Raw genomic sequence first — 20,574 nt, forward strand, 5'->3', positions numbered from 1 at the left:
GAAACAAACATGTGAGAACCAAAGGAGGCGGTGTTTCTATCTATAGTAAATATAAATTCACCTCCCAACTAGTTAGACCGGACAACTCCGTGGAGTTACTCCAAGTTCAGATTAATGTGGGTAAGACCCCCATTCAAGTCACAGCTACTTATAAATACCCCTCCATGGATCATGATATGTATGAGGCCTACTTGGCCAAACTGGAGTCAATCCAGATATTGTAAAATACTTTGGTCATGGGGGATTTCAATTATCCCTCCATCAACTGGGAAACCTATTCTAGTCCTAACACACTAGCACAAAATTTCCTTGACTTTGTTAACTCAAATGCCCTGGAACAAATTGTTCAAACTCCAACAAGAGGAACAAACATACTAGATCCGATCCTCAGTAACATGACAAATGGATGCACCACTGCAACTGCCGGAACCTCATTAGTTAAATCTGACCACAAATCAGTCACCTTTGAACTGGCACAAACACCAGGACTTACAAAGGGCAAAGTTAGACTAAAAAACTTCACTAGAGCAAACTATGCCCTAAGGTATTAATGCATTCCAAGCCCCAACCCCAGCTGGAAGCGGTAACTACACCAAAGCTTACAGTAAAGCCCTATACAATCATGTATATAAGTGTATAGACTCGGCTGTTCCAGAGAGAATCAAAGCCAGAGGCCCAAGTAAAAAAAAGCCACCCTGGTGGACATCCAGCATCAACAAACTTTACAACAAATGCAAAAACTGATGTCTAAGAAAACTAAGGCGAGGCCCTAACAATGGAAAAGCACCCTTCTCAGCCTCAAGAGGCAAATAAAGCAACGTGTCAAATCCTCTAAGGGTAACTTTGAGAAAAACTTAGCAATCTTAGCCAAGGATAATCATAGGCCTTTTACAGCTATGTATGTACCCTAAAAGGTAGGGCCCAATCATGTGCCTAACTAGTGACTAATGGTATCACACACACACTGATCCCACAGAGATAACAAACCTGCTGGTGGACAGATTTGGTTAAAATTTCACTTCCTTATCTCCTCCAAACTTATCATTAACCTTGCCCCCAACTGCCCCCACACACACACCCTACACATCCAAAGAGCAGGTCATTAAAGAAAGCCTTGTCTGAAGCAATAAACACAGCCTCTATGGGACCAGAAGGCATCCCAGGCTGTATTCTAAACAAAGTAAAACATGAACCAGAATTACCATTAAGTACCCTATTCAATCACAGCCTGACCACTGGCTTTGTTCCTGTGGCATGGAGAACAGCAACAGTTATTCCCCTCCACAAAGGTAGCTTAGCAACAGATCCAGGGAATTACAGACCCATAAGTCTGACCAGCCTCATCTGTAAAGCCATGGAATGTATCATCATGAACCTCATGAATAAAGACATAGGCAACCTCCAAACCCTGGATCCGACCCAATTCGGCTTCATTAAGGGCAGATTCTGCCTGTTAAATCTGGTAGATTTCAAAAATGTGATCAGAGCCACCGATGAGGGCAAATCTGTGCATACAGCATACCTCAACTTGGTAAAGGCCTTTGACACAATCCCATGCTTAGGCATTATTAATAAACTTAGCAAACTGAATGCAAACCCCTTTGTTATAAGATGGGTTGCCAACTGGCTCACAGCCTGGTCACACACTATCAAAGTGGGTGACTCAACATCAACCAGCAGACCTGTCACGAGCAGGGTGCCACAAGGGTCAGTGCTGTGCCCCCTACTGTTTGGTATATACTTCTTAGAAGTTCAGGGCAAAACTAAGAGACCGTGGCTGACTAAGTTTGCGGATGACTGCAAACCGGGTACAGTTACTGAATCCCCAAATGATATCAGTATACTTCAGGAGGGTCTTATGCAGACCAATGACTGGTGTCTTAGTCACGGTCTCAAACTGAATGCAAAGAAATGCATCATCGTTCCCTTTGGTACAAACAATGACCCTTCACACTATCACATTAACAACAATGCTCTATGTACCTAAGAAATGGTAAGAGATCTGGGGTCACAAGTAGACTGCGAACTTAACTTTGACTACCATATGTCTATTGTAGTAAGGAAGACTTTCTACATAGCACACTTGATTAGCAAAGGAATCACCTATAGAGAGAAGGAGGTTATAACCCCTCTATACTCGTCACTAATCAGGCCCTTAATGGAGTATAACACCCCCTTCCGCATGTACCATACAAACCACTTGCAGTAACTGGAGAGACCTCAGGGGTTTCTAACTAAGGAGATCAAGGGACTCCAGCACATGTCTTTTACAGACTGACTAAAGCCCCTGTCACTATACTTAGTATCATACAGACTTCTTAGGGGAGACTTATGCCTGGCTTACAGAGCAATCTCTGACCCAAATCTAATGAATTTGCTGCACATCCATAAATCAAACAGGACTAGAGCTACCCATTCCAGGGACCTAAATATTGCCCGTGGCTTGAATAGGATGTGCTGGAGGGACAAATTTGTCACCCAGCGACTTACCGTGTCTTTGGAATAAGCTGCCAGTTCATTTAAAGCAGAACACCTGATTGACGCTGTTCAAAAGGAACCTGGATGTGTGGCTGGAGCACCATAAATTCTTACTGGGGATAGCACCCAGACCCCTCTTGGACATGGCCACTCATTACAAAATACAATCCTAGGTATTGAATAGAGTATCTATGGTATTACATTGGGATGAAACAGCTAGGCTTGAAATGACCTTTGGGTCGATAGCCTAGTAATTTCCTTTGATCCTATGATCCTGTTTATTCTTTAATTTGCCATTACTAGACTTTCAAACCTAAAAATGGCCAGACTCATTATATTTCCTACAAAATGGTTTACGGTATTTATCTGTATGGCCTTGCTCCCCACATTTCCCACATTTTCTATTTGTAAATTCCTAAATCAAATGTTTTTCAACAGCACAAGAGAAGCAGGCCGTCAGTTAGCCCCAATACCTAAGTTACTCTTTCCTGATTCACTATTATATATATTTGAAATATGCTGTAATTGTATTTAGTGTAACCCACACTTCCCATTCCCCATCCATACATTTCTGTTATTATACATTTTCTTTTTGTGAAGTGCTTTATCACATTTTGTCAGAAAAAATATAACTCCAAATTCATCCCAAGTTCTGAACTGTATGGTTATTTTTTTAACTACAAGTCAATGTTCTAAAAATAAAGTATTTCCACAGTGATAGGCTATTTCTTTTTTTCTATTTCACCCATAAACTTTTCTGCAAATGAAGAGGTTTTAAAAGTTACTTCTAAGAAGTTTTCTTTACTCATATGTATCAAAGCCCTTATGTCTTGAAAAGTAAATCTTAATGGTAATATAATACTGTCCATAATTTCATACCTGTCAATAGCAGCACTGGGTTTTCCGTTTTATTCTCACCACCGTTTCTTTCTGAAGCTGTGCCCTTCTGCTCTTGTCAAACACCTCTCTTCGCTTTGCATTTTGATGCGTGTTCCTTGACGTAGAACGCTTGTGTAAGTTTTGCCTTTGCATCATTTCTATCATCCACAATATTGAGTTACAGAGATGTATTCTTAAACTTGATTACTCTATTAACCAAACATGTACATTACCAGGATGAATATAAGCAGTGCAGATTATGGTCAAGCCTCTGTGCTTTAATCCTCTGTAATCTACTTCTCTCCCACATAACTAAATTGATTATCTTACTGGTCCTGTATCACTCAGTCCTTTACAGCATTCCAGTTCACCTCCTCTCCTTATCTGGTTCTCCATTATTCACTAAATTCTCCAAAACCTCTTTAACCAGACCTCCATTCTCCAACTCAGTAATTTTGATTTCCCCTCTCTCTCTCTCTCTTTCTCATTCTCTCTCCAGAAGTTTTCCAGTGACTGACTATGTTTAAGCCTTCCGCCATCTTAAAATTCTCCAAGTACGATAGCCTTCTTGTGCCATCTAGTGCTAGAAAAGAGAAGGAAATTCCTTGATCTGTTGGCCAAAAAAACAAAAGGTAAGATTAAATAAATAAATAAACAAATACACTTCTGACACATGAAAACTGTATATTTGTCCCTACAAAATTTCTAAAAAGATCATTTTGGACATCAGATTGAAATGTGTTCTACTGGTACTCAGCTAAGAGATTATCTGGCCTTTGAATTATGTTTAAATGATGTTAGTGTACACTAAATAGCAGGAACTTGGCATTTTTTACATGTGATGCTATATTTCTGGGGAAAATGTATATTTTTATTTTGGTACTCTGGATCTAATGCATAATCATAACACTGTCTAGGGTTTGCCTTATCGAGATGCCTCATACTGCCTCTCAAATGATTATATCATACAATAATGCAGATTATACAATGACTCCCTATTAATATTTGAAAACATGCACGCTGATTGGCCCAGCCCAACCAGTGTGCCCATTGTAAGTCCCACAATATACCAATGGAAAAAAGTCCGGTCGCCCGGATTTTTTTCCGTTGGTATAAAGTGCACCAAAACCTTTTTTTTTTATTTACAATTAAAAAAAAAAGAGAAAACGGAGCAATGGAGACTTTCATTTCTCTATTGCTTCTGTTTCAAAGCATTGATGTATCGGGTATGTGTGGGAATGCAAGTCCCATACGCATGTGCAGTACATCAAAACAAAGAGGCAGTATACCACAACCGGCAGAAGAACAGTAATCCGCCGTTATACAAAGACATTATTTAAGAAAAGTACGTTTTTTTTTTCTTAAATAATGTCATTGTATAATAGCAATTACTGACTCTGTGGTTGTGGTATATTGACGATTACCCATGGTTGCCTTTGTTTAATCACTCGGGCTTCACCCTCATGATTAAAACACAAAAAATGCGGATAAATCTTCAATATACCACACCATGTCATCGGTTATTGCTTAAATCCTGCATTGTACAGCTTAATTATGGTGCTTTGGGTTGAATGTAAACAGAAACAATCAAAGGAAAAAAAAGCATGCAGCTATTTTGTCAGTAAAACAATACAGCAAGTTCAATGTGGATATCTGATTGATGTATAATGTACCTTGTTTGTTTTTACAACTCTGTACAAATATATTATTATTTGATAACCAATCTGGAGCTTTTCTCCCTGGGCCTCCACTGAAAATGGACCTAGTCTAGTCAGAATTTCCCGGTTAATAAATGTAAAATAAATAAAAATAAATAAAATAAATATTTTTTTTCAGAAAAGATGCAATAAAGACACAAAATGTGCCAAGTTGCTCAGAACAAAGAACTGCTCTTTTCTGTAAAAATAGAAAAGCATTGGAAAGTACATCTGTTTCTTATACCCACACATTTGCCAAGCTGTAGCATTGTTGCCTCACAGCAAGAGATTCTCCTGTTCGATTCACAGCTGGAGTGCCTTCTGTGTGGAGTCTGCATGTCCTCCCCATGGTCGAGTGGCTTCCAAAAGACATGCGTGAATGGGCATGCTTTCACTGAAGGTTGGGCGTCAGGCTGGCAACTCGGCACCATAAAAAAATCTACTGCCAATCATTAGCAGACTGGAGTTCTGCTCTGTTGACCCCTAACCGGGAAAAGCCAAACAAACTTGCTGTGAAAATCTGTTACCTCATTTGGGATTGGAACTTTCTGGTTTACCTTTGGGGGAAAGTTGATTGGATTTCAAATTCTATTCTAGTACAGAAGGTTAGATCAAGACTTATTTTATCTAATGCAGAAAAGGGAGATTTGGTTGCACTGGCTATACTGAATTTAAATTTCTGATCTAGCACAGAAGGTTAGATCAAGACTTATTTTATCTAATGCAGAAAAGGGAGATTTGATTGCACTGACTCCCAGTGTTGCCTTAATCTAGGGCACCCCCTCTGGAACTGCTGTGATGAAATGAGACATTATCTTCTATGTTTAGAGTACAGCTTTTCCTTTCAGTTATTTCAGTCAGTTAATCAGCTGAATGTTATGCTTTCTACTTAAAGTGTTCTTTGAATTATAGTTCAAAATAGAGACTGCCTGCTTCAAGCATCAGTGAGCTTACATGTCTGGAATTTATGATTTTTTTGCAACTTTGAGAAGGATTACAGTGATCTTCGGTTCATATAGTGTTAGATCTAGATAGCTGATAGTGTTTGCCTAATGCATCCATTTATTCAAACACCTTCATTTCACATTTCTTTGTGCAAGCACATACTTGTTTAAATACTTAACCTCAAAACAAGAAAAAGATATATTAAATGTCAAATGTTTGTGTCTGGCTGCTAATTAATGCATATAATGGTAATTGCATGAAACTGGTGAAATATAACTGTTGGCATCCATAGTTATATGAGAGTGGCTGTTTATCAATATCTGACAAAAGCTAAAAGTATGGTTGCTTCATTTTGACAATGTACTGTAATTGAGATATTGGTGTGCAAGACTGACCTGGCTAGTGGCAGCAAGTTACCAAAAAGCAGGAAGGGTTAGAGTCCTTATAAATGCACTATTATTCCTTTTGGAAAGCATTGTGTAAATGTGTGTGTGTGTGTGTGTGTGTGTGTGTGTGTGTGTGTGTGTGTGTGTGTGTGTGTGTGTGTGTGTGTGTGTATGAATGCAGTAGGTTTAGCTAAAATACAGCATGAGAGAAAAAGAGAGTGAGAAAGAGAGAGATGAATTTCTGGGATGCTAGGCGTTACATTGTACAGTGTAGAGCCTGGTTGGGTGTGGCTGTTTGTCATAACCCAAGGCAATGTGTTCATTTAAAATTTGCTCATCAGAGAAATTAACTCTCAATTATATTACTAATTCATGACAACTATGTGGAGTTAAAACCCACATCATCATGTACGGCTCTTAAATAAATTATTCTCCATAAAGTTATAACTATGTAACCCACAGAAAACTCCACAGATAACTATGTGCTTTAGTAAACAGTGCCACTTTGCAAAGACAAGTAAAAACAATGGCAGCCATTTTCTTTTTCCTCATTAAGTGGCAGCATTTAATTATGATTTTAACGCTTTCAGGAAAGCATCTGCTCCTTGCTCTGGAATGTAGCAGGTTACACCTTGTTACAAAATTCTGCAAATCTGCCTAACATGGAAGGCCATATACAGTCTATAATCTTAAGTACAGACTCAGGTCACTTGTAAAGAACTGGCAAACACAGCAAATGGTAAAAACAACACTCAAAACATGCTTCTGTTTTCTGCATTGAAAGTCGTGCAACTTCTACAAATGCATTCCTGTCACCAGCCCTTGTTTCAGTTTGTATGTTATCCTGCATTCTACAGCATTTCCTTTTTAATAAACTCTAACCAAAATGTGATAGCTGACTATGTGATAGCTGAATGTTTAAATAATTTGTTTAACTGTTGTAGGCTACACACTAAAGCGTGATAGCCTTTTCTGATCATTTGTATTCGTTTAAAGCTGTTTTATGTGTATTTTTTACAGTTTTTGTCTTATCTTTTCAAAGAAACAAAAAAAAAAAAAAACAATCCTTGTTTCCCACCTTTCTAAGCTAGTATAGTCCAGTTTTCAGGCTAGTGCTGAATTCAGGGCTGTGATACTAGTTCCCATACCTTACTTGGATAGAAGGAAGTTCCTCTGCTCACCTGTGAGAGAGGGGAGCTTTGAGCAACCTATCTGTCCATGGAGGAGTGGTTCCAGACCAGACGTTAGTAGTTTATTGGCCATTTTGGGCTAATTTCTATCTCTTTCATTTCCCTACTATAAAAAACGTGTTTCCATGGTTTTGCACACCAGGCAGTGCCAGTTAGCTACGGTTAAATTATTATTATTAAGTCTCCTCTTCAGTTTTTCCCTTGAAACTAGTCTAACTCTCAACCTAAGCACTCAAAAAGTATCTTACAGCCCAGCACTTGCTCAGAACTAATAGCAAGCACTAATATACCCTGACACTGATTGCCCAGCAGGGCAAGGCTCTTTATTCACCCCTCACCAACCAAGCGACTAAGCAGCTCACCCTACTATTCAGGCATGACCAAAGGGCAACTTCAGGTGCACTCTCCAGTCCAGCTGGTGAATCTGGGTATCCTGAGGCAATGTTACAACTGCCTCATGTACACAGACAACCCTCTCCCTCTACCACAAAACACTAACATATGCGAGAGATGCAATTATACAACCAAACTGGAAGCTAAGCTGTCTCCACCCAAGACTAGAACAGACAGTCAAGAGGAGAAGGTTAACACTTGCACCACAACTCCAGCCACACACAGACCTACTAAAACAGCACTGGCAAAAAATACACATAAATACACAATATCATACTTGGAGGCTCTAAATAAAAACCTGCAAAAGCATCAGAGACCTCCAAAGCAGACACCCAAACAACCTGCACTTCCCGTCATAAACCGGACAACACATAAAACACAAAATCAGTGTGATGCACAATCACAGCCCTTAAGACGAAATAACATACCTAACACACTAGTAATAGGTGACTCTATAGTCAGGCACACTGACGTCCTACTCACTAGGCTGGACAAGCAGAAGGTTACTGTTAGCTGCCTGTCGGGAGCCAGAATCCGCCACCTAATACAAGCACTCAGGTCACTCCAGAACAAGTATAAATATGACTCTGTCATTGTTCATGTTGGTGTGAATGACCTGAGATGTGCCTTCCTGGACTACATGAAAAGAGACATGGAAGAGCTCTCTGATCATGTAGCCTAGGCTGGTATGATCCTGACCCTGAGTAGCATCCTGCCCTCACCAAGAATGATACCTCAGTATAAATAAAAAATGATCAATTTCAAAAATTGGCTAAGCTTCTGGTGTCATTCAAAGGGGATCCAGTGTCTGTCAGCCTGGGATGACATGCTCGACAAGCCGCATTGCTTCGCAAGAGATGGCTTGCACCTCTCACACCTAGGCTTTCAAATACTGGCCAAGGCTCTTACTGCCCCCATAGTGCCTTTTTTAGGCAAGGCTCAAAGGTCAAACCCACCTCCATAAACAGCACAATTAACAAAAAACTGAGGATTATGCTACTCAACACCAGGAGTTTAAATCTCAAAATGCACGTGCTCGAAGCACTCCTTAGTATGGAGAACGTCAACATCTGTGCAGTAACTGAAACCTGGTTCAAGGCTGCAGAGAGCACCCCAACATTACTGGGCTACAACTCATATCACACGTTTTGGCCACAGAACATGGACCAAAACACAAAGGAGGGGGTATATCCATATTCATCAAGATACCTACACCTCCAGGTTAGTAGCGCAGCATGATACCTCTGAGATCATCCATGTGCAACTAACATCGGGCAAATCTGCAATGCAAATTGTGGCCTGCTACAGATCACCCTCCATGACCCAGGACCACCACTCCACCTTTCTGGAGAAACTGGAAAACATGAATGTCCTACCAAACACCCTGATATTGGGCAATTTCAATTACCTTACCATTCACTGGGAAAACTACTCTAGTACAAATTCCCAGGCCCAGCACTTCCTGAAATTCATCAACTCAAATGCCCTGGATCAGCTGGTAAACTCCCCTACCAGAGGTGAAAACATATTGGACCTGGTCATCACCAACATGGGCGACAGGTGTTCCACACCGGAGGTCAACCCATTACTGGTGAGATCAGACCATAAACTAATCACTCTGGATGTCCACACCCCACCACCACCCCCAACTAAGGAAACCACAGTAAAAACCTTTTCTAAATCAAACTTCACCTTACTTAAACATAGGTGGTAAGTTTCACAGCTCCCATGCTAAAGGATAATGCTGACCAAGATGCAGAAACCTTTACAAATGCACTCTATGAGCACCTACAAGGATGCATGGATCATGCCATCCCTAGCAAAACCAAGACTCACTCCTCTAAGAGAAGGAAACCAGTTTGGTGGACCCCTGAAATAAACAAGCTATACAACAGAAGGAGGAAACTAGTTCAGAAAAAAAGCAAATCCCAAGAAGGAAAGACATCCCCGATCAGTATCAGTAAGAAACTAAGGTCCCTCATGAAATTATCCAAAGCTAACTTTGAAAGAAAAATAGTCAAGGATTCAAAAGATGACCACAAAGCCTTCTTTAGCTATGTTAAGAATCTAAGTGGCAACTCACAGATATGCACTGAACTAGTGCAAAATAGCACAAAATATACTGAACCTACTGATATTGCCAACATCCTGGCAGATAGATTTAGTGCAAACTTCACCCCCCTCTCACCTCCAAAAGGGCCCACAACAATACTGGAAAAGTGTAGTGTCCCAAAAATCACAGAAGCACAGGTGAAAACAGCCCTTTCAAAAGCCAAAAACACAGCGTCAATGGGACCAGATGGTGTCCCAGGCTGCGTCTTGCATGAACTACAGAACAAACTAACCCCCCCACCTAAACATGCTATTCAACCTCAGCCTCTCCACAAGCTATGTGCCCATAGAATGGCACACAGCAATGGATATTCCTCTTCACAACGGAGGGGCCACAACTGACCCTGGTAACTATCGCCCCATAAGCCTGCTCTGCAAGGCTATGGAGTGCATCATCATGGAACTCATTAACAAAGACATTGGGAACCTCCAAACACTTGACCCAACCCATTTTGGCTTTGTTAATGACAGATTATGCCTACTAAACCTGGTTGACTTCTTCAAGACAGTCACCAAGGCCATAGACGAGGGAAAGGTGGTTCACGCAGCCTACCTTGACCTCGCCAAGGCTTTCGACACCATTCCCCACTTGGGTATTACAGAAAAACTCACCAGCCTGAAAATAAACCCCAATGCCACGAGATGGCTTGCCAACTGGCGTACAGACAGAACTCACATGGTAAGAATAGCAGTCTCCAGGTCCAACTCTAAACCAGTCACAAGTGATGTCCCGCAAGGCTCGGTCCTGGGACCTCTACTGTTTGGCATATACTTCTCAGAAGTACAGGCAAACACAGGAGGACTATGGCTAACCAAGTTCGCCGATGACTGTAAACTGGGAGCCATAATTGACTCTCTGGCTGACACGGACATCCTCCTAACGGGCCTTACTGAGACGGACACCTGGTGTCAAAGTCATGGCCTCAAGCTAAATGCCAAAAAATGCATAGTCATCCCATTTGGGAAAACAAAACACCCACGAATTACCACATAGGTGGCAGCCCCCTTAATTCAGAAGAGGTAATAAGAGATCTGGGGACCCAGGTAGATAGTAATCTCTCCTTTGACAATCATATTGACAAAGTAGTTAGAAAATCCTTCTATGTGGCCCATCTAATTACTAAAGGGTTCATATCTAGAAATAAAGAGGTTATAGTGCCCCACTACTCATCACTCATTAAACCCATCATACAGTACAATGCCCTATTTGAGATGTACCTCACAAGACACTTCCAACAGCTGGAAAGACCACAAAAGTACCTCACCAAGAGGATTACTGGCCTCAAACATATGTCCTATGCAGTCCAACTGAAAAAACTCCGGCTGTACTCAGTGGCATATCGCTTACTCAGAGGTAATCTCTGCCTAACTTAAAAAGCCATGTTCAACTCAGAATTGATGGACATACTCCACCTAAAGAAATCCAAGTCATTGCGAGCCACGCACTCTCGTGAGCTAAACCTCTCTACAACAATAAACAGAACATGCTGGAGGGATAGATTTCTGTCACAGAGACTCCCCATGCTTTGGAACAAAATGCCAAATTACATCAGGCAGAGCCCCTCACTAACACTCTTCAAGAGAAACCATGACGAGTGGATGGGTAACAGAAAATACACCCCTGGGATCACTTCATTGGCTCTGCTTGACAGGGGATCAGTTAATTAATCAATGGGGAGGTGAAAGTCGACACACTCTGGCTAGGCTTATAAATGCCCTCGGGCAGATAGCCTAGTACCTACCTATGAACCTATGAACTTATAAAAACTGCAAGCTGCCGATGCTGAAGTCAACTAACAAGAGACATCACAATGATAAGGAAAGAAGCAGCTGCTACTTTACTTAAGTAAAATGTTTTTGTTTGTTTGTTTGTTTTCTGGGAAGGTCCATTTGGGTACAAGCCCCTTTTTAGCACAGGTCCAGGGAGAAAAACTCAAGAAAGATCACTTAAACATTGTTAGACTAGCATATACATTTTTTTTGAACACCTGATAAGGTAAGACATGTCATACATAGGTACAATGCTTTAAAGAGAAAAGACATCTCAAGGTGGAGTTCATTTGGTAATTATTAAGGCACTAATGAAGACAGAAAAATGTGCAAGTACATTAAAATTCATAAGCATATTTTTACATATATCATTCATTAACTACAAAGCTTTCTGTATGGACAAGGCAAACAAATGTGAAGAGGCTCATCAGGAGAAAGAAAGTATGATAATGAAGTATGTTCGTGGAGAGAAAGAGGCCCTGGATCTTCGCAAAAAGAAAGAATTGCTTGATAAAAAGCTCAGGGAAGCAAATAAAGAAATAGAAAAACAAGCCAGCAGGCTACAGCGAATTTTTCAGGAAAGGACGATTACAACAACTTTACGAAATAAAGGATACTAAGCAAGTAAGCTAAACAAAGAAATTGAAAAAATGAAGGAGGAAATCAGTTCCCATGTCATCAAAGTAAAATGGGCCCAAAACAAGTTGAAAACAGAAATGGATTCACATAAGGAATCCAAGGACAAACTGAAAGAAACTCTTGCTAAACTTACCCAGGCAAAAGAAGAATCAGACCAAATTAGAAAAACTGCCAAGAAATGATAAAAGCCTATCAAGAGTCAGAAGAAATAAAATCAAACGAGTTAGATGTCAAATTGCGCCAAACAAAACGAGAACTAGAAAAACAACAACAGGAAGAAAAATCACAGCTGGAGATTCACCAGGCTAAACTAAAAGAGCTAGAAGATCTAAAAAGGACTTTTAAAGAAGGTATGGATGAGCTGAAGACTTTAAGAACAAAGGTAAAGTGTCTAGAAGAAGAACGTTTGAGAGCAGAGGATGAGTTATCAAACTACAAAGAAATTATTAACCGCCAGAAAGCAGAAATTCAGTATTTGTTGGATCGTGTAAAGGTTATAGATTATTTACAAAAACAACAGGAAAGATATGAACGAGAAGTAAACTCGCTGAAGGAAGAGGTGGATAGCTGAAATTCTTTGATTAGTGATCTGCAGAAGGACATTGAAGGCAGTCGGAAATGTGAATCTGAGCTGTTGGGATTTACAGAAAAAATGACCAGCAAGAATGCTCAACTTCAATTAGAGACCAATACACTGCAAAACCAAGTTGACGAACTTAAATTCAGGAGCAGAGAGTTGGAACAGCAGCTTATAGAACTGGAACAGGCCAGTTCTGCACTGAGAAGTAGGCTATAAGAAGTGGAACAGCTGTGGTACAAGGAAGTCAAGGCCCTACAGACTGAGCTTGCATTGAAGCAGAAAGAACTAGAACAGAACACCCGTATAATAGAACTTAAAGATGACCTTGTCACACAAAAACGAAAGCATGCAGCAAATGGCAATGATTTGACTAAACAGCTTCAACATGCACAAAAAAAATTAGAACAGATGGAAAATGGCAACTATGACAGAGGCAAGCAGCATGGTTAGTCGTTCCAGCTCGTCAGGGTCTCTCAATGCAAGGAGTAGCAATGATAATCATTCTCCTGAGAACACCAGCTCTTCCATTGTTGCAGACAACTTCCCAGAAGTAGACAAGGCTGTTCTGATTGAAAGAATAGTGCGACTCCAAAAAGCACAGGCATGCAAAAATGAAAAGATAGAATTTTTGGAAGATCATATTAAGCAGTTTGTGGATGAAATCAGAAGAAAAACAAAACTCATACAGAGTTACATTTTATGAGAGGAATCTGGCACTCTTACATCAGAAGCCTCTGATTTTACCAAGGCTCATTTGAGCAGACACAGAGGAATCATGGCATCCCTTTATACATCACATCCAGGAGACAGTGGACTTTAGAGTTGTCTTTAGAGATAAACAGAAAATTGCAGGCTGTCTTAGAAGATATGCTGCTTGAGAATATAACACTGAAGGACAGCCTACAGACATTAGAGCAGAAATAGAGTGATTACTGACATAACAAAAGGCAGAGGAGCGGCAGCTAAAACAAACTTAGCACTAATTAAAGCATACTGGAACAGTTCTGTGTACCATGTAGCATGCAAAGGGTGCTACAAATTAGAAATTTTTAAGGTTTTTACCACAAGTTCTGGAGCACTCCTAAATGTTGATCTTCTGTGCTCTGTATGGAATTGAATGGATTTGATTGATGATTAATATGAATTGATTTTAAACGTGTACTCTGCACTCTGGAATGAAGCTGCGACTCCAAAGTTAGACTGCATCTGCCAGCTATATCTTCTGAATGTAACAAAGTCTTAATTTTGCTGCATTGTTTTTGTTTTTTATATACGTGTCTATTAAAGTTAGTAGTGTTGTTTAGTTCACTCTAGAACTTCAGGGAAGTAAATATTGTGGGAGGAAATATCCAGGGAATTGTTATGGCTAGGCTTATATAGGCCCTAGGTCCAATAGCCTAGTACCAACTTATGAACCTATTAACCTATAAGGCAAAGATAGTTTAAGAACCAAATAGATTATAGATAATACTGAGCATGTTTTTATATGTGTTATTCTTAACATTCAATACAGAGAAAGTTTGAGATGCATAATAGATGATATATATGCTAGTACTGTGTTGAGTCCCTGTAAAAGTGACAAATTTAGGGGAACAGTTAACTTGGAGGTTATATTGGGAGGAAGGGATGACAAGGAGTTCCATATGTTACCTGTAGGTATTGTAGAGTGAAGTGGAGTTCCATGCATTAGCTGTAGGTATTGCAGAGGCAAGTGAAGTTCCATGTATTACCTGTAAGTATTGCAGAGGCAAGTGGAGTTCCATGTATAATCTCTTGGTATTGTGGAGGGAAGTGGAGCTCCCTGTATCACCTCTAGGTATTTTGGAGGCAAGTGGAGTGGGTCTATATTATCTTATCAAAAAGTTCTTCCATCGAACAGCTTTTCATCGACCCCTAAAATGCAAAGTCCCATTACAGCGAACATCCAAATCAGCGATTTCTTTCCAAGTGGAGTGGGTCTATATTATCTTATCAAAAAGTTCTTCCATCGAACAGCTTTTCATTGACCCCTAAAATGCAAAGTCCCATTACAGCGAACATCCAAATCAGCGATTTCTTTACCTGGGAAAAAAATTGCTGACCCTACCACGAACTACACGTCACTTTAAACATTACAAAGTGGGGGGCATACCCCCCAATGTCAGAGGCTGTTCACCCCTTACTAAATATATACCAACTCCGAGATCGCACTACAGTGGAGAAAAGGGCAAACTCACAAGGATGGCCAAGCGATTTCTTTCCCAAGGAAAAAATTGCTAATTTGGCCTTTTGCTGTGATGGGACTTCGCTTATTAAGGGTTGATAAAAGGCCGTTCGATGGAAGTGGAGTTCCATGTATCACCTGTAGGTATTGTAGAGCCAAGTGGAGTTCCATGTTTTACCTCTAGATATTGTGGAGGGAAGTGGAGTTCAATATATCACCTCTAGGTATTGTGAAGGGAAGTGGAGTTCCATGTATCAGTTCTAGCTACTGTGGAGGGAAGTAGAGTTACATGTATTACCTCTAGGTATTGTGAAGGGAAGTGGAGTTCCATGTATCACCTCTAGGTATTGTGGAGGGAAGTGGAGTTCCATGTATCACCTCTAGGTATTGTAGAGGGAAGTGCAGTTCCATGTATCACCTCTACGTATTGTGAAGGGAAGTGGAGTTCCAGATATTACCTGAAGGTAATATAGAGGGAATTGTTAATGTGTTACATTAGTATGACAGGGAGTATACAATTTAGCTTAAAGGAAACATAACTCAAAAGAAATTAATGGAGGTTGAATGAGCCTTTTCATTAGCGCCAAATTGGTTTGAGATGGGAGTGAATCAATATGGTAAATAAGGAGAAAGGCTCCCCACTGAAATTTTGGCACTTGAAATACTGACTGCCAAAAAAACAGAAAAAAGACTGAAAACACATGAGAAGAGTGAATCTTAAAAATCACTCTTCTCCTTAAGACTTAATTTTGTAGGGATGGCAAGTGCCAACACCCCCGAACTTATATATACTGCTTATATATACTAACTCCAAGATCGCCGTACCTCAGAGAAAATGGAATATTCTGAGAAATGGATTTATATACACCAAGTCTGTCCTTTTGGCCATTCAGTCTCCATGTTTTGGAACTCGCTCTAGCAAGTTCTAACATTTCAAATGATTACCAAGGCATAGAATGTTATGAAAACCTTAGAACTACTAATGTTGAATAGGAGAGTAAAGTTAGTTAATCTGTATTTACATTATTTACGTAAGGGGTATAAGTAATATGTACAACAATGATTTTGTAAAATACTGTAGCTAAAACAAAGAAAAATACTAAATTCTAAGCCCTTTTTCCTATAAATACAAAACTTTAAGATAAACTACCAATAAAAGAACAAGTTAAGCAGATTAAAGTGAGGACAGCATTGCTGAGCGAGATCGATGGAGAGAGAGAGAGATGGGGAAATGATTAAACTGCAAATTAATTTAACCTACCACAATCATTACAAAGGCATTAAATACATATAGTTATTTAAACCTTTATATAATAGCAATTATATATCATTGGCACGTACGTTATGCTGGGGTTTACTCATGCTTTCTATGTTTTGTTTGTTTTGGCTTTAATCGTATTGTTAAATATCAGCATAATCTACAGCCGCGTATGTGGTATTGTTATATTATACCATGCTGGCAGTTATGAGGTCACCGTACTGACAGACAGAAGCAGGAGCTGAAAACTACATAATGTCCAGGTCAAATGAAAAAAATAGCTCCACTGCTGGAAATGTAATACTATTACTGAAATGTTTACTAAAAATAAGAAAAATGCAACAAAAAATAAAACATAGTATAACTTGTGGGTCATGGAATAAAAGTATTAGTAAAATATAGGCTATTCAGAATTGTATATCACATGAACTCTTGCCACAGCTTAAAATAATATGCAGGATGAAACCAAAACTGGACCCTTGTCAATATACTAGGTAGGTATAAAAGCAATAATTATACTAAAAAAATGTAACCTATACATGCAAAACAAAGAGAACAATCCATTCTGTAAAGGGGACTTTCATAAGCATAGCTAGCCTTTGCCTACTTACAAACATTTTTGAAAAAAATATCTATAACCAAGTCCTAGATCACATTAACAACTGTAGGTTCCTGTATAATGCCCAATAAGGCTTCATCAACTCCTTTAGCACTATGAATGCCCTTCCTATACACAGCCAGCAATCAAATCATAAATAGTAGGGATGAATCTAAATTAACAGGTGGGCTATACCTAGATTTTAAATGATCAGCCATAACCACCTCCGTCATAAGCTAAGCAGGCTCGACTTTGAAGTCCAACAATATTATGGTTCTAAAATTACCTTCAAGGCAGATCATTCCAGATCATTTTAAATAACATTTTCTCAAATCAAGGCTCATTCAACACAATAGTACCCCAAGGTTCAATTCTGAGTCCACTGCTTATCTCAGTTTTCATCAGTGATCTCATCACTGACCTTTCCAATTCGAATTTTATAATGCATGATGACCTCCTCATAACTGACACTAGCAATAAACATCTACATCTCCAGCTTAAATGACTAGGCCGCTTCAGTAAGATTTGCATCTAGATCCAAAACAACAGGTTGCTTATCGGCACCTGAAAGTCTAGCATCATGATATCTTTGGGACACCTCAAAATATTCCCAAGAACACTAGTATTGTTACAGACACAAATCTTCCAATTCTGACTGAATGAAAATACATTGGCGCCATCCTTGACCTGTCTGTATTATTCTTTAAATACAGACATCATTATAAACAAATCACTCTCGCAGCTGAAATCTTGTTTAAAAATATCTCATTTACTTACACCTACCTCCCACCAAGCTATAGAACAGAACAAGATAATTTCAAAAAAATGAATACTGTTTTACGTTAGTAACTTTCCACATAAACACATATGCACCAAAAATGCAGACAGCAATTAACAAAATAGATTTGCATTACTTTCTGGCCACCATCATTTCATACTGTTATCCAAGGTAAAATGGCTACCAGTGTACAAAAGAGCAGCCCTAGTACTGTCTTCCCAGATCTTTAAAATGATCAAGTTAGACCATTCCCCTACTAAAATCCATGTTGCAAATTAGACACTACAGCTATACAATGAGGGATATAAATGGAGATATGCTTTCCCTGCTGGGTGAAACAGCATTTTCAAAGATTGCACCTGCCATCTGCTATGAACTCCCAACAGAAATCAGGTTTGAAAATAATTTGCACATGTTCAAAAGCAAGCTAAAAGAGTCCCTTCTTAAGGAAAGTATGTATGCCTGCAAAGAAATGGGTTAAGCACTCAAAAGAAATAACTTCAAGCAAATAGGTTCATAGGTTGGTACTAGGCTATCGGCCCTAGGCCCTATACAAGCCTAGCTATAACAATTCCCTGGCTATTTCTTCTCACGCTATTTACTTCCCTGGACCCCTGTCTAGCAGGGCGACTGATGTGATCCCCAGTGTGAATTTCCTTTCTCCCATCCAATCATCAAGGTTCCTTTTGAAGAGGGCCAAAGAGGCACTCTGCGTGACATGTATGGGTAGTCTATTCCAGAGTCTGGGGAGTCTCTGGGTCAGGAACCTATCCCTCCAGCATGTTTTGTTTATTGTGATGACAAGGTTTAGATCCCTGGAGCGTGTGGCTCTGAGGGATTTCTTTAAGTGTAGCATGTCCAACAGCTCTGGGTTTGACATGGCCTTATATGTTATGCAGAGATCGCCTCTAAGTAGACGATATGCGACAGAGTACAGCTGGAGTTTTTTAAGGCGGTCAGCATAGGGCATCTGCTTTAGGATTGTGATTCTTTTAGTGAGGTATTTCTGTGACCTTTCAAGTTATTGCAGATGCCTTGAGAGGTACCTACCAAATGGGGCATTGTATTCTATAATGAGTCTAATAAGGGATGAGTACACTGGGACAATGACCTCCTTTTTCTGGATGAAAAGCCCTTAGTGAGGTGTGCCACATAGAAGAATTTCCTGACTGTTGTGGTGATGTGGTTATCAAAGGTGAGACCACTGTCCACCTGTGTACCTAAGTCTCTTATTGCACTTTTGGTGTTTAGTGTACTGCCACCTATGTGGTAATTCACAGGTACATGTTTTTTCCCAAAGGGGATAACTATACATTTCTTGGCATTGAGCTTGACCCCATGGCTCTGGCACCAAGCATCTGTTTCTGTAAGGCCCTTTTATAGAGTATCCACATCATTTGGGGATTCAATAATGGCTCCCAGTTTACAGTCATTTGTGAACTTTGTTAGCCAGAGTCCCTTAGTGTTGGCCTGTACGTCAGAGAAGTAGATGCCAAACAAGAGCGGCCCCAGGACTGAACCCTGACGTACTCCACTTGTCACTTATCTGGAGCTGGATTTCGAGTTGGCTACTTTTACAGTGTGGGTTCTGTCAGTAAGCCAGTTGGCAACTCATCGAGTGATGTAGGGATTAATGCCTAGCTTAGTAAGTCTATGATTCCAGAGTGGGGGATGGTGTCAAAGGCCTTGACGAGGTCCAGATAGGATGTGTGGACTGCCTTACCCTCATCCATGGCTCTGGGGACTGATTCAAAGAAGTCAATCAGGTTCAGGAGACAAGATCGGCCCTTCACGAACCCAAACTGGGTGGGGTCCAGTGTTTGAAGGTTGCCAATGGCTTTGTTTATAAGTTCCATGATAATACATTCCATGGCCTTACAAATCAGGCTTGTCAGACCGATGGGGCGGTATTTCCCAGGATCCAGGGTGGATCCCCCCTTGTGGAGTGGGATAACTGTAGCTGTGTACCACTCAGTGGGCACGAAGCCTGAGGTGAGGGTATGATTAAACATGACACTTAGGTGAGTGCTAGTTCATTTTGTAGTTCATGTAGTACACAGCCCGGGATGTCATCTGGTCCCATGGATGCTGTATTCTTAGCTTTGGCGAGTGCATTTTTTACCTGTGTGGCCATTATTACCAGAATTTGGCAATCTTCCAGTATTAAGATGGGTCGTTTAGGGGGTGAGAGGGGGTGAAGTTGGCACTGAATTGATCTGCCAGGATATTGGCAATATCCTTGGGATCAGTATATTTAATGCCATTCTGTTGTAGCTCAGGGCAGATCTGAGCATTGCCATTTAGATTCTTGACATAGTTATAGAATGCCTTGTGGTTGTCTTTGGAATCTTTGGCAATTTTATTTTCATAACTAGATTTGGAGGCTACAATATTGATAATTATCATCTTCATCATCATGAACCCCCTTTTTCCTATTTTCTACACAGGATTGGGGTATTCCATCATCTGTTGCAATGTCTCTCGGTTCCATGCCATTCCCATATCTTCTTTGAGGCCTGACTTTCACATGTCTTCTCTCACACACACTCCATTCATCTCTTTGCTGGATGCCTTCATTTCCTTTAGCTTTCTTCCTATGTCTCCCAAATCTTCTTCACCATATTGTCTCCTGCTTTTCTACACATGTGCCTAAATCACTGTAACCTGT

The 20,574-nt window shown here is 40.1% G+C and overlaps 1 pseudogene; it reads left to right on the top strand.

Annotated features, from left to right (window-relative positions):
- Window positions 1-12,245: 12,245 nt before the first annotated feature.
- LOC122810780 lies at window positions 12,246-13,993 on the top strand (annotated as a pseudogene).
- The last annotated feature ends 6,581 nt before the right edge of the window (window positions 13,994-20,574 follow it).

This window comes from Protopterus annectens, chromosome 9.part0 (assembly GCF_019279795.1).
Source record: "Protopterus annectens isolate FY-2018-M chromosome 9.part0, PAN1.0, whole genome shotgun sequence".
In the NCBI taxonomy this organism is placed as follows: Eukaryota; Metazoa; Chordata; order Ceratodontiformes; family Protopteridae; genus Protopterus; species Protopterus annectens.